Source organism: Hesperophylax consimilis, chromosome 28 (assembly GCF_061612785.1).
Source record: "Hesperophylax consimilis isolate HC1 chromosome 28, BYU_Hcon_1.0, whole genome shotgun sequence".
Classification (NCBI taxonomy): domain Eukaryota; kingdom Metazoa; phylum Arthropoda; class Insecta; order Trichoptera; family Limnephilidae; genus Hesperophylax; species Hesperophylax consimilis.
In genome coordinates, this window is record NC_142863.1 from 14,556,139 (window position 1) to 14,569,536 (window position 13,398).

At 35.5% G+C, this 13,398-nt stretch overlaps 1 long non-coding RNA gene across 1 annotated transcript in view; it reads left to right on the plus strand.

Annotated features, from left to right (window-relative positions):
- Positions 1 to 10,800: 10,800 nt before the first annotated feature.
- LOC149410232 (uncharacterized) overlaps positions 10,801 to 13,398 on the plus strand; it is a 221,408-nt gene continuing 218,810 nt past the window's right edge. The window contains exon 1 of the long non-coding RNA XR_016305032.1: positions 10,801 to 10,896. This is a non-coding gene — a long non-coding RNA (uncharacterized LOC149410232). The remainder of the gene's footprint in view (positions 10,897 to 13,398) is intronic.

Genomic DNA, 13,398 nt, shown 5'->3' on the forward strand with positions numbered 1-13,398 from the left:
TAAGCCATATTCTAAAACTTCCGGTAATTGTTTGGTTTCGGTTGTCTCCTTATTGTACCTTTAAACATGTCTGCTCAGAAGATTCTCATTTCTTAGCAAGAACTCTCTGACGTTTTATATTATGTTTTTAGTTTTAATATTATTGTTTTGTCCTGTCCTGCTGTTATGGTTATTCTAATTTTTGTTATCATTATGTATAAACAGTATATTTAGTGTGTAGCGATCGACGAGATTCATTTAGAATGTCTCGCTAAAGGTAAACAATACGACCTACCTGTCTACGGGCTACCGACGTCTGGAACTACCTACGACAATACGTTGCGAGTTGGTCTTGCACATAACGCGCATTCGCTAGAAGGTTCTAGCCTATTGCCTAGGCGTAATTCCTGTGCCATCGAAACTACCAGACGAATCTCACTGAAGCGAGTGACCCGTAGTTTACCAGCGATCTCGTGCAGCTACTGATGCCATCGGCCGAGCTATATAAATAGGAACTTGTTTCTAATTGGGGCCTGTGTGGTGTTAAAATTAAAAAAAAAAAAAAAATCGGTTCCTGGACGGGGGCCCCACCTTGAGGTTGGGGTGCTAGGCAGGAGGTTCTCGAGCCTAGGCGGAAGTTCAGTCCTGTCTTTTGTATCTGGCACTAGACTTGTCACATTTATTAAAAATAAAAGGTTTGTGGTTTTGGCACCACTTATAAACGTCTTTTTTCCTGTATTTTTTTTTATTCACCGATTTGTCTGCCCACCCTAGGATGCCCATGAGTGGACTTATCTTGTCATGTCCCTACCAAAGAGCAACTTGACGAACGTAAATATATCTCAAAGCTGAGCTAAAAATACAACTGAAATTCCTACCCATGATCTAAGCAAAAACGTAATCCGAACATTAGGAGAGATTGGATAATTTGGTATTTTCCATGGCACCTTGTAATCTGTATTGACTGATATTAGTTATCTTCTATTAATCCTATAGGTAGGTATAGCCCGTTATCACATATCCTGGTAAAAACACAAACATGATATTATTGTAATGATAAACATTACAATACTTACAAGTGCTCATAATAGTGTTAATACAACAAAAATAGCAATACTAGCGCAGAGCCGTGAAAAATCAAGGGATTTGTTTTTTTATTTTATTTTTATTTTAGTACAATATTTTTTACATTTAAAAGTTATCCAGTAATGTTGGTCTCACAGGATGGCTTACCCGTGCTGAGGCCTTCATTTTATAATATAGAATATAATCTACGTAATACATTTAAAATATAATTAATAATCTTGTGTGTTTGTGAGTGGTGTGTGTGTTTTATATTGGTTTAGTGTGTTACGTTTAGGTTTTTTTTTATTTTATACTATGAAATTTTGGTAATATTGTCTTTTTTGTTCTTTTCCATTTTGTAATTTTGTGTGTGAAATTATTTTTGTTTTCCTCAATTTTAATTTCGAGTGTTACACTGTTGAATGCTTTTATAGCATGGTATTGGTAGTGTCTTTGTCCAAAGCTTGAATTTACTGTCGGAGTTTTTGTGTTTTCTTTGTACGCTTGTCTAACTGGTCTGTTAGTGATATTTTGTGTATGTTGAAATTTGTGTTTTTTTTTTGTCAAAAATGTAGTTTAGTAGTGTTTTAACGTACCTATATTTAGTACATCACAGCTTTTGAATATTTGGTCTATATCAGTCAGTCTATGTTTTTTTAGTATTATATTAAAGATCGTTTTCTGTGCGATTTCTATGTAATCGATAGCCGAGTTTGTTGGTCCTCCCCAACCAATAATTCCATATTCTATTATTGATTGGCAAAGTGCAAAATATATTGTTTGTTTATTTTAAATATGTTTCTTATGTTTAGGAAAAGTGTATTGTTTTGAGGAGTTTATTTGTGATTTGTTTTATGTGAGGTATCCATTTAAGGTTTTGGTCAATTACGATTCCTGGATACTTTATTTGTTCTGTTTTTTCTGGAGGAGGCCATATATTATAATTGGATAATTTGTGAAGCTGAAAGTATTTTTATAAAATACTAGCTGTCATATACCCGGGGTTGCTAGGGGTTGTCGTTAGGAGATAAACATATACCACCGCGATTTTTTTTGAAGCCCTTTTTATGATGTACAATTCTGCAGTACATTATTTTGATGTAAGCGTCCGAAGATATTTTTTTTACGACTTGATTTCAAAACATCGATTTTTCTCGACACTCTATAAATATAATATGCATGAATTATATATATAAACCTTCCAGAAGAATTTTTCTAAATGATAGTGAAAACCCTATCAAAATCCGTTGCGTAGTTTAGAAGAACTAAAAGAACAAACAGACAGATGCGGATAGCGACTTTATTTTATAATATTTAGAGATGTACAGGGTTTTCCAATAAGAGGTGTTATTTTGATATTCAATCGTAAAAGATCAATGGTTTTGTTGCTTCTGTGGCACGTAGCGCCGTCTTGTTGAAATTAAACGCTGTCCAGATCAATACCATCCAATTCCAGCCATAAAAAATCATTAATCTTCTCTCGATAGCGATCCATTCACCGTAACTGTTGCTCCAGCCTCATTTTCAAAAAAGTAAGGTCCAATGACTCCACCGGACCATAAACCGCACCAAACAGTCGAAGAAACGTTGAAGAAAGAGAGGCTTTTCAACAATAACTCTTGGGTTTTCCGAGCCCCAGATGCGACAATTTTGCTTGTTGACGAAGCCACCGAGGTGGAAATGGGCCTCATCATTCAGGATGATTGCATTTGATTTACTCAAGTGAATTTGTGAATGATTTTCCATTTTTATTAATGGCGTAGTTTCTACTTGACAAATGTTAAAAAATGACAGCTTCAAAAGTAACATCTACCGAAATAGCGGACTATTCAAAATAAAACCTCTTATTGGAAAACCCTGTACCTTCGACGAGACTCAAGAATAAGAACGTCGACCAATGTATGTAGGTACTTTCGACGGCGATTGCAAGCGGCCTGGATTGGAGAATCTATACCCAGGGCTTTTGGGTTTATGTATTTACAGATATCTACAATAATAATATTATTGTACTCTAATTGTCGTGTGTGTACGTTACCTCGAGGCAATTATAACCACGAAACTACCAATTAATTTGAATGTGAAAAAACGATATTTTTTTTACAATGACCAACAGTGTGACGTTGTTTTGGCGGCAAATCGAAAATGGCACATTTAAAATCGGTGAAAAAATATATCCGTCAACATAAAAAAAAACAAAAAATACCTTCACTATCGTAGTTATTTTCGTCACTTTTCTCGAGAATAGTAAAAAACAGTGAAAATACCCAATTCTTTGGCAGTGTAGGAACTGCTCTCGCGAATTTAATTTTTAGTTACTGGCAAGGTCTACCAGCTTGCCACACTGACACTACACGTAGCCCTCAATTTGGAAATCGTTCATATCTCTTACATAGATCCTTCCCGCGTTCACCTTCTGGTAGTAATATTGTTTCGTGTATCTTGTAATATTAAATAAAAGTAATCAACGATTATCCTACTTCATTCATCTCTACAATCCGCGACCTTTTTAGAACTGATTTAAGGTAAGGCACAGTTATACCCACTGCTAAAGGAGAATCTTAAATAGATAGGAAACTACTTGATTCAGTGTCCTGGCCCGGTTTGAGATGGTTTTGTTACAAGAGGATTATTTAAGAGCAGTTAGGTACTTCGTCGTTCTTTCCTAGCCTACCCCTGGGAAGCATTTTATGGTAAATAAGTTACGAGTTAAGTCACACTTAAGTAAAGGTGTAAGTTACAGCTTTACAAGCGTGTCGTTGGTCAGTAGAGGATCGTTATTATTCTCTTTAGGGGTATGTTATCATTGTCCACTAAAGGGCACTTTGTTTTAACCATAGAATAAGGAAGAAAACAAGTACCTTCCTACTGACTTAGTAACTTTTGGTTCTGGACCATTTAGCATGCGGTCTGTCTTTCTTACACTTGGATGAAATTGTATTTCGCTATCACATTTGAATTTCGTAATCTTCGTGAAACCATAGAGATATACATAGGGTTTTCCAATAAGAGGTGTTATTTTAAATAGCCCGCTATTTCGGTAGATGTTACTTTTGAAGCTGTAATTTATGACATTTGACAAGTAGAAACTACGCCATTAATAAAAATGGAACGATACACGCTTCAACAACGCATTGAAATTATTAAAATTCACTTGAGTGAATCAAATGCAAATCATCTTGAGTGATGAGGCCAATTTCCACCCCAGTGGCTTCGTCAACAAGCAAAATTGTCGCATCTGGGGCTTGGAAAACCCAAAAGTTATTGTTGAAATACCTCTCTGTCCTCAACGTGTGACTGTTTGGTGCGGTTTATGGTCCGGCGGAGTTATTGGACCTTACTTTTTCGAAAATGAGGCTGGAGCAACAGTTACGGTGAATGGATTGCGCTTGATTTTTCATGGCCGGAATTGGATGGTATTGATCTGGATAACGTTTAATTTCAACAAGACGGCGCTACGTGTCACACAAGCAACGAAACCATTGATCTTTTACGATTGAATATCAAAATAACACCTCTCATTGGAAAATCCTGTATAATTAGAGGCGTTATTGCTTACTAATATCTCGTTGAATGGTGTACTATTACCACAATCAGAACGCGATCAGCTGTGCGCGTGGACCAGATTTTGTAGATTTAGTTAGAGAGTTGGAGGTCAATTGGAGGTTAAAAAGTAGAACCATTTTTTTCGCTTCATGTCTCATCTAGATATAATACATCAATGGGTGTAATACAGTTTTATATGGAAATATAAGAACAAATTGAGCTTATATTTTGATCACGTACCACGTTCACAAGGCACTTATTGTGCCATTCTTTATTCTATGGTTTTAACAGTATATGTTTGTAATTTTAAGTTCAAAGACTTTGTTGTGACCATAGGTAATAATATATATACCTAACAGTCGCAAGAAAGATGGGTCATCAACCTTTATTCAAGTCGCCAAAATTGTCCATGCCTTGAAGGATGTTCTCTCGCAAATCGCGTCCGCCTTTGTTTCTACCTACATGCTTAACGAATAACTTTTATTGCACCGCCGCTTTGGTTATAACTCAGCGACAGCACGCTTCCATGCCATATCGTTGTTTCTATGGCAGTAATGGCACAGTAAGGAACATTGTGAGTTGATTGCTAACATTGATATATATTAAAAAAAATAATATTGCGGAAGAGTCCCAACAAGAGGGACTATGTCATCCTCCGTAGGGGTATGTTTTGATGCTAATGGTCACCAAACATGGCTAAAGCCATTTTAAGCTACGTTTCGATTCTGAATGGTGGTTTATCACCGGGGGACGTCAGCAGGTATATACAAATTAAATGAGTCAAAATTTCATGTTGCGAAAAGCAAAAGTTAGGTTATTTTACTTGTAGGTGTTAGTTTAAGTAGGTATAAATCTATCCATGTGTAATTTTGTAAATGTATAAAAAGTATTCGTGTGTTCGTGTAATTTTGGCAGCGTAATATTGACACGTGTAATTCACGCCCGTGTAATTTCGTCGTGTATCATACCAAGTTGGTTCGCAATGGATAGTGGAGAATACATTGCGAGTACTGAAGTAATGGGCACGAAGATACATTAAATATCTAATATATGATACTGTTATTACGCTTGTCTGCCCCACACACATCGCCTACCAACAGAAGTGGCGCCATCTATAATTTTCCAGGAGATTTCACCTGCTGGTTTGTAATGAATATGCGACAGAAGTCTTTTATAAAACACATAAAAAATATGCATGGTTGTTTGATTATCACCTGTATCAATTGTAATTACAGTATATTTACTATTATTTTGGCATCCCAATCAATAATATATTCGCCATACTAATATAATATAAAAGTAAGGTTAATGCTACTATCTACAGTATTAACGTATCCATTTGTATATCAGTTGTTAATTGATTCTGGTCGGTCCTAAGGGTAGACGATCTGGCAGGTAAATTTCGACCTTAAGGTGTGGGTTTAACTAGGGTTTGTCAAAATTTTAGTAAACATCGGTTTGTTTTTTCTCTGAGAAAAATCGTTGTAACGTGTTCTATTACACCGACATTAACTGTAAATCAAATACACAAAAAAACGACAGCGTAATACTCATTCAATTGGTTTTGAAAAATCACGGGAAAAGTGTAATGAAGGAACAGCCTACCTTGAATTCACAAAAATCCCGGCAATAGGGCTCTCGACGAACTTGCACTGTTCACGGGGTGAAATTTCCTCCAAAACGAGATAATCTTTAATATGATTTTGATATTTGCAAACAGAGCACAAAGCATGTGAATAATACGACAAGGACACGACGATTGCACCTTCATGCTACACGACACGAATTCGAATGCTGTACTTTGCAATTGTACTTGACAATTTACAATGAAACAAATCATCTTCTCCTTTTCAAGTGTGAGTAAGGCTGTTTTTAAGGAAGGAAATGGATAGTAAGTATGACAGTAGGTATATCATTGGAAAAATGGTAGATATTATCCAAAACTGTTTCAATTATCAGTAAAAGTCAGTTACAGCTAGTACTAAAGTAAAATGGCCATCTTCATCTGTCTATTTGTGGGCTTAGTTCTTACAAACTACGCAAGGGATTTTGATAAGGTTTTTACTATCATTTAGAAAATTTTTCCCGGAAGGTTATTGTACATAATACATGCATATTTATTTATAGAAAGTATAGAAAAGTTGCGGAAAGGGCCCATCAGCTAGTTTGTATAAAAGTCAAGTAACGTACTGGTACACATCAGCTAGTTGGTATAAAAGTCGAGTAACGCACTGGTACACATCAGCTAGTTGGTATAAAAGTCGAGTAACGCACTGGTACACATCAGCTAGTTTGTATAAAAGACGAGTAACGCACTGGTACACATCAGCAAGTTTGTATCAAAGTCGAGTAACGCACTGGTACACATCAGCTAGTTTGTATAAAAGTTTAGTAACGCAATGGTACCTACACATCAGCTAATTTGTATAAAAGTCGAGTAACGCACTGGTACACATCAGCTAGTTTGTATAAAAGTCGAGTAACGCACCGGTACACATCAGCTAGTTTGTATAAAAGTCGAGTAACGCACCGGTATACATCAGCTAATTTGTATAAAAGTCGAGTAACGCGCTGGTACACATCAGAAAGTTTGTACAAAAGTCGAGTAACGCACTGGTACACATCAGCTAGTTTGTATAAAAGTCGAGTAACGCACTGGTACACATCAGATAGTTTCTATAAAAGTCAAGTAACGCACTGGTACACATCAGCTAGTTTGTATAAAAGTCGAGTAACGCACTGGTGCACATCAGCTAGTTTGTATTAAAGTCGAGTAACGCACTGGTACACATCAGCTAGTTTGTATAAAAGTCGAGTAACGCCCCGGTATACATCAACTAATTTGTATAAAAGTCGCGTAACGCACTGTTACACATCAGCTAGTTTGAATAAAAGTCAAATAACGCCCTGGTACACATCAGCTAGTTTGTATAAAAGACGAGTAACGCACTGGTACACATCAGCTAGTTTGAATAAAAGTCAAAAACGCCCTGGTACACATCAGCTAGTTTGTATAAAAGTCGAGTAACGCACCGGTACACATCAGCTAGTTTGTATAAAAGTCGAGTAACGCCCCGGTATACATCAGCTAATTTGTATAAAAGTCGAGTAACGCACTGTTACACATCAGCTAGTTGGAATAAAAGTCAAATAACGCCCTGGTACACATCAGCTAGTTTGTATAAAAGACGAGAAACGCACTGGTACACATCAGCTAGTTTGTATAAAAGACGAGTAACGCACTGGTACACATCAACTAGTTTGCATAAAAGTCGAGTAACGCACTGGTGCACATCAGCTAGTTCGTATAAAAAAACACCAGCTTTAGGGTGGGTTTTTTCATTTACCGAGAATGCTAAATGCAATGCTAATTGTAAAAGTAAACAGTAAAAGTCATAGAAATGAGTTTTTTCATTTGACATTTACCGTTTACTTTTACCTACAATCTTACAGCTAGGCAACCGTGCTGTAATTGCTAAATGTAAGTAAATTTTAATGATTCACCACTTTATGGCAAATAAGAATCTAGAAAATGTGGAAAAAATGCGGTCGTGGGATAATTTACGTATCAACGAACTATCAGTAACTTTGATAGTTCATTGATGCTTAAAGTAGTAGCAACCCTGTCAGGAAGAGAGTAAGTGGGATGGTAGAGAAGATGGGGAAGTGAAGGTGGTGAAGTAAGGGTGGCAGGTGAGAGGGTTGGTTGAAGCTATGTTGCGGTGTCGGGGTGGTGCCGGGTGGGGTGGAAATAGGGTTTCATTAACGCGATGAATCGGGTGGTAATTGGTGATAATTGGGACTTGAAAAGGCGCTTTATTTTGGAAAAATAACGCACTTACATATTATTATTCGAATTTAGTGAGTGCTAAACCTGGGTTCAATGGAAATTAACTTTTGATTTATCTCATTCATGCAAGCTCGTATAAATTATTTATTTTTTACGATGTCCATAGTTCTTCAGCTAAGATCCTAATATAGGGTTTTCCAATAAGAGATGTTATTTTGAATAGCCGCTTTTTCGGTAGATGTTACTTTTGAAGCTGTCATTTTTTGACATTTCGCAAGTAAAAACTACGCCATTAATAGAAATAGAACGATACACGCTTCATAAACGCATTGAAATTATTAAAATTCACTTGAGTGAATCAAATGCAAATCATCTTGAGTGATGAGACCCATTTTCACCTCGGTGGCTTCGTCAACAAGCAAAATTGTCGCATCTGGGGCTCGGAAAACCCAAGAGTTATTGTTGAAAAGCCTCTCTATCCTCAACGTGTGATTGTTTGGTGAGGTTTATGGTCCGGCGGAGTCATTGGACCTTACTTTTTCTAAAATGAGGCTGGAGCAACAGTTACGGTGAATGGATCGCTATCGGGAGATGATTAATGATTTTTTTATGGCCGGAATTGGATAGTATTGATCTGGAAAACGTTAAATTTCAACAAGACGGCGCTATGTGCGACACAAGCAACGAAACTATTGATCTTTTACGATTGAATTTTAAAATAACACCTCTTATTGGAAAATCCTGTATAATAAATTGAATTAATACATTTTAATAATGTACAGTGGTAGATTACCACCATTCTGAATAGAAATGATGTTTGGTGACCAAATATGAATAGCCAGGTACCTCCCAACCTTCCTTTTCCCCATCTCCTCGTACCCACTCGTTTCAGCCTATCGACATATCCCAGGGATGCCACAGTCTCATTGGCTTTGGACAGTTGGGTTGGGTGAAATTCACTTAAATAAAATATAAAATTACTATAAAGCGTGTTCCACGCTCATACCGCGAAACTATTTATGATAATCTAATTAATAAGTAAATGTAATTAAAAACATTGTCTTCTTTTTTACCCACACAGGACACACAGATGACCATATATGACATAGGCCTTAAGGAAAATAATTCCCCTCAGAGCCTATATCATCTTGGAGGATGCTGTGTGGGGGGGTCATTTTAAGGAAAGGGAGGAGAAAAATCTGGGAAAGAAAAAGGTATGAGAGGTGGGTAAGAATCTAGGGATCAGTATGTCCAGGAGCTACGAACGAAAAATATATCCCTACCGTTGCGGCGTAAACGATGGGTCAAGAAAGACCAGTTGGAGAGGTCAAAGGGTCTCCCCAAACCAGCCTCTCCACTTGGGGTGAACTATGGCAGTCTAGTGTAATCGTAACTTTGGTAAACTTCGGTTTATGGGCGAAAGTCCTAAAAAATAAAACTAGTTATTTTTATACTAACTTTGGGCCGGGGAATCCGAATCTGGAAGAATTAGGTTGCGGTAAGCAATATTAACTGAATTACACGACTTTAAAATTTCGACGCACAAACAATTTAACTGGCTATTTTGAACGCTTTCTGACAATAAAACTAGTTATTTTTATACATCTTTATACTAACTTTGGGCCGGGGAATCCGAATCTGGAAGAATTAGGTTGGGGCAAGCAATATAAACTGAAATACACGACTTAAAAATTTTCGATGCAGAACAAAATACAATACCCCATTTTTGACAAGTTGTTGACAATAAAATCCATAGAAAAATAACCATAAATAATAAAAATAAAGATGTATAAAGATAACTAGTTTTATTGTCAGAAAGCGTTCAAAATGGCCAGTTAAATTGTTTGTGCGTCGAAATTTTAAAGTCGTGTAATTCAGTTAATATTGCTTGCCGCAACCTAATTCTTCCAGATTCGGATTCCCCGGCCCAAAGTTAGTATGAAAATAACTAGTTTTATTTTTTAGGAATTTCGCCCATAAACCGAATTTTTTCCGTAACTTTAATTTTGCTAGTCGTTTCGGATAAGTTTCGTACAACATCTGAGAGGCATCAGTTTAGGTTAGGTACGTGCATAATTCATTTTGAAACTGATTAATTTTATCATTTGTTCAAAAAAAACTCACCCATTCCACAAGAAAAGCATTGTTTCAGTCACATTATACGTGAAACAATAAAGTTTCCCACGATTGAACGGACTATCGTAACGTGACAACACTGCGCATGCGTGAAAATTTCACGAAAACCCCATCAGGGGGAGCTTTGCCTCATTTTCAGTTTTCAGTCTGCCCCCGCCCGTCGAAGGGGAAACTGCGTCGCGTCAGACTTCAAAACCTTTATCAACATTTTTATCCGAATTTCAAACAATACCATTCCAATGTTTCTTTTTAAAATCTATGTGCAATTTAGTGCTAGGCTGTAGTGTGAACATTATTGCAGTACCTACGCATAATTCACCATTCATAAAGGACTATTTTATCAGCCAACAGTGCCCCTGCGATGCCATTACCGCATGTCTGAGGTATTCGTAATTAAGTACTATTGTTTGATGTTTTATTTGTCAATATAATGCAGCAGTATCACATTTTTTACGATAACATCACATTATTTATTCATTGTTATTATTACAGTTTGACGTATAAAACGTTTATTTGTTTTTTAATTTTGTAAAACGTTTTTCTATGTCGTGTTTTTTTTGTTTGTTTTTTATTGTCGTGTTTGTAAAATATTAAATAAATGGTTTTATGTTATTATTGGGGTAATGAAACATTTTTGGTTGTGTATTGAATGTTGATAATGATCTTTGTGTAACGAGAACACAAAAGGTATGCCGTAAAAAGATACAATTATGATAATTGTTAGCGATAACAAAGTAATTTAGGTAATTTGATTAAAAAAATCATTAATATTCCAAATTATTTATTGTTGAATCATTATTACAATGTTGGTATTGATTTATTGCATTTAAAAATGAAATGTTTAATAATATGTATTATTTAGATAAGCAAGCTCAAAGAAAGGATTACTTCATTTTAAATACTAATCTATTTGAATTTCACTCTTGTTTTTGGTAATGAATGAATATAAATCTTCTATAAAGTGGGAATTAAACCAATTCCTGACGTCCGATTGAGCTGAAACTCTTCAGATAAACTAATTGTCGATGATAATGCAATCTATCAATTTGGTGGCAATCACGCATAAACGCGCTGATATATAAAATTGTAAGACATTAGAAGTCAATATACGAAATAAAAGTCGGTCTTACAAAATCTTAGCGCGATTGACACCAGTCCCCGGGGAAGATGGATCAATCCTCAATTAAACCAGAATTTTTCAATTTTTGAAAAATATATTTTAATGTTCATAGTAGTTACTTTTCCCTGGGGAGGAAGATTCAATCCTCAGTCAATCAAAAAAAAACAACAAAATATGTATGTTTTTAAATAATCTATTAATAAAACAGGTTGTAATATAATTATATTTTTTATGTTGATATTGATAAGATGATAAGATATCTTTATATGAGAACGCATGGTGAATACTCATAATTTATGCATCACATAGATTTGCTCTCCGAAACGCACTACGAAAGTCTCCAATCTAGGAGAAATGGGACCCTTCAAGTAACATCTTTTAAAATCATGAACTATTACATTAAGGGCCCATACCTCTTGGAATGCTATAAATTGTTTGTACCGAACAACTACCGTCAATGTCGACGCCACGACTTGCTCTGTATTCCACGCGGAAGAACGGACGTAATGGCCCAGCATAGCAAGACAAGAGGCATGGTGCTGCTAAATGATACCTCTAGGTCTCTTGACATTTTCAACATTGGCCTTAAAGATTTCAAAAGTCATTTTAGGCAAGAACTTTAAAATATTGGTTGTTGTAAAATATTTCATTTAAAGCTTTGTATATTTCATGTGTATTGTAATAGGATTGAATCAATCCTTAATGCAAAAAAAAAATTATATATATCTTGATTCTACAAAGTAAATATCTCATAAAATTTGCAATGTAGATATTCATAAAGGAATGATTAACTTTGATGTTATTACGTTGTATTTCATAATATCAGCAGATATAGTAACATGATGTAATCAAAACGTCAAAGAATTTTTGGAAAAGGTTTTATTAGATTTTTGAGAATGTTTTGCTGAGGTTTTGGTGAAGGTATTTTTCTCATATTATACATTTTTACGAATGGTATTTTCCGCATTTATTACACAAGTTATTAATTTGTTTTTTTGTTGAGTTTTTTAAACATCTTTTGTGATTCACTTTGTCTTGTGAAAGGTTGGTTTATATTACGAATTAATCTTTCGAACTATTTTACTACGTTATTGGGAAATGTTGTTGTCTTATTGCAATGGGAAGGAAAAATATTTAAAGGAAATTTTCGCGCCCTGTATACGGGAGTAAGTAGGAATGTATTTGTATCGAGTTGTGGATAGGAAATCTCAATACCAAATCTTGCAATTGTCCTACCTACCTAATTTCATCCAAAATTTGACAATGACCCTTATAATTGTTGCAAGAAAATAATAATTGGATGACTTGTATAGCGCTGTTTTTGTGCAAAATCACCTCAAGGGCGCTGTACAAATTTACAATACATTTTTACAGTGATCTATGTTATTACTAACTATTTATGGAGATAATATACAGTACAATACTTACCTGGGAAGTCACTTGAGATTAACACTTAATTAACATTATCTAATTGTTTATTAGCGAAATTAAGATGCAGGATTTAGGACATAATTGGAAAATTGGATTTAACTAGACTTTCTCTCAGGAATGGTATATTTAATTTAAGGGTATGACAGCTTAAAAAGGTAAGTTTTTAATTCAGACCTGAATTCTGTTGGACTTGTTATGGAATTAGTTCCGGAGATAGTTTATTCCAAGCCTTCGGCCCAGATACTCCGAAAGCGCGATCACCAAACTTAGTATTTGGCTTGCGCTTAGGTTCCATCAGTCTGCCTACAGCTGATGATGTTGCTGATGTCCATAG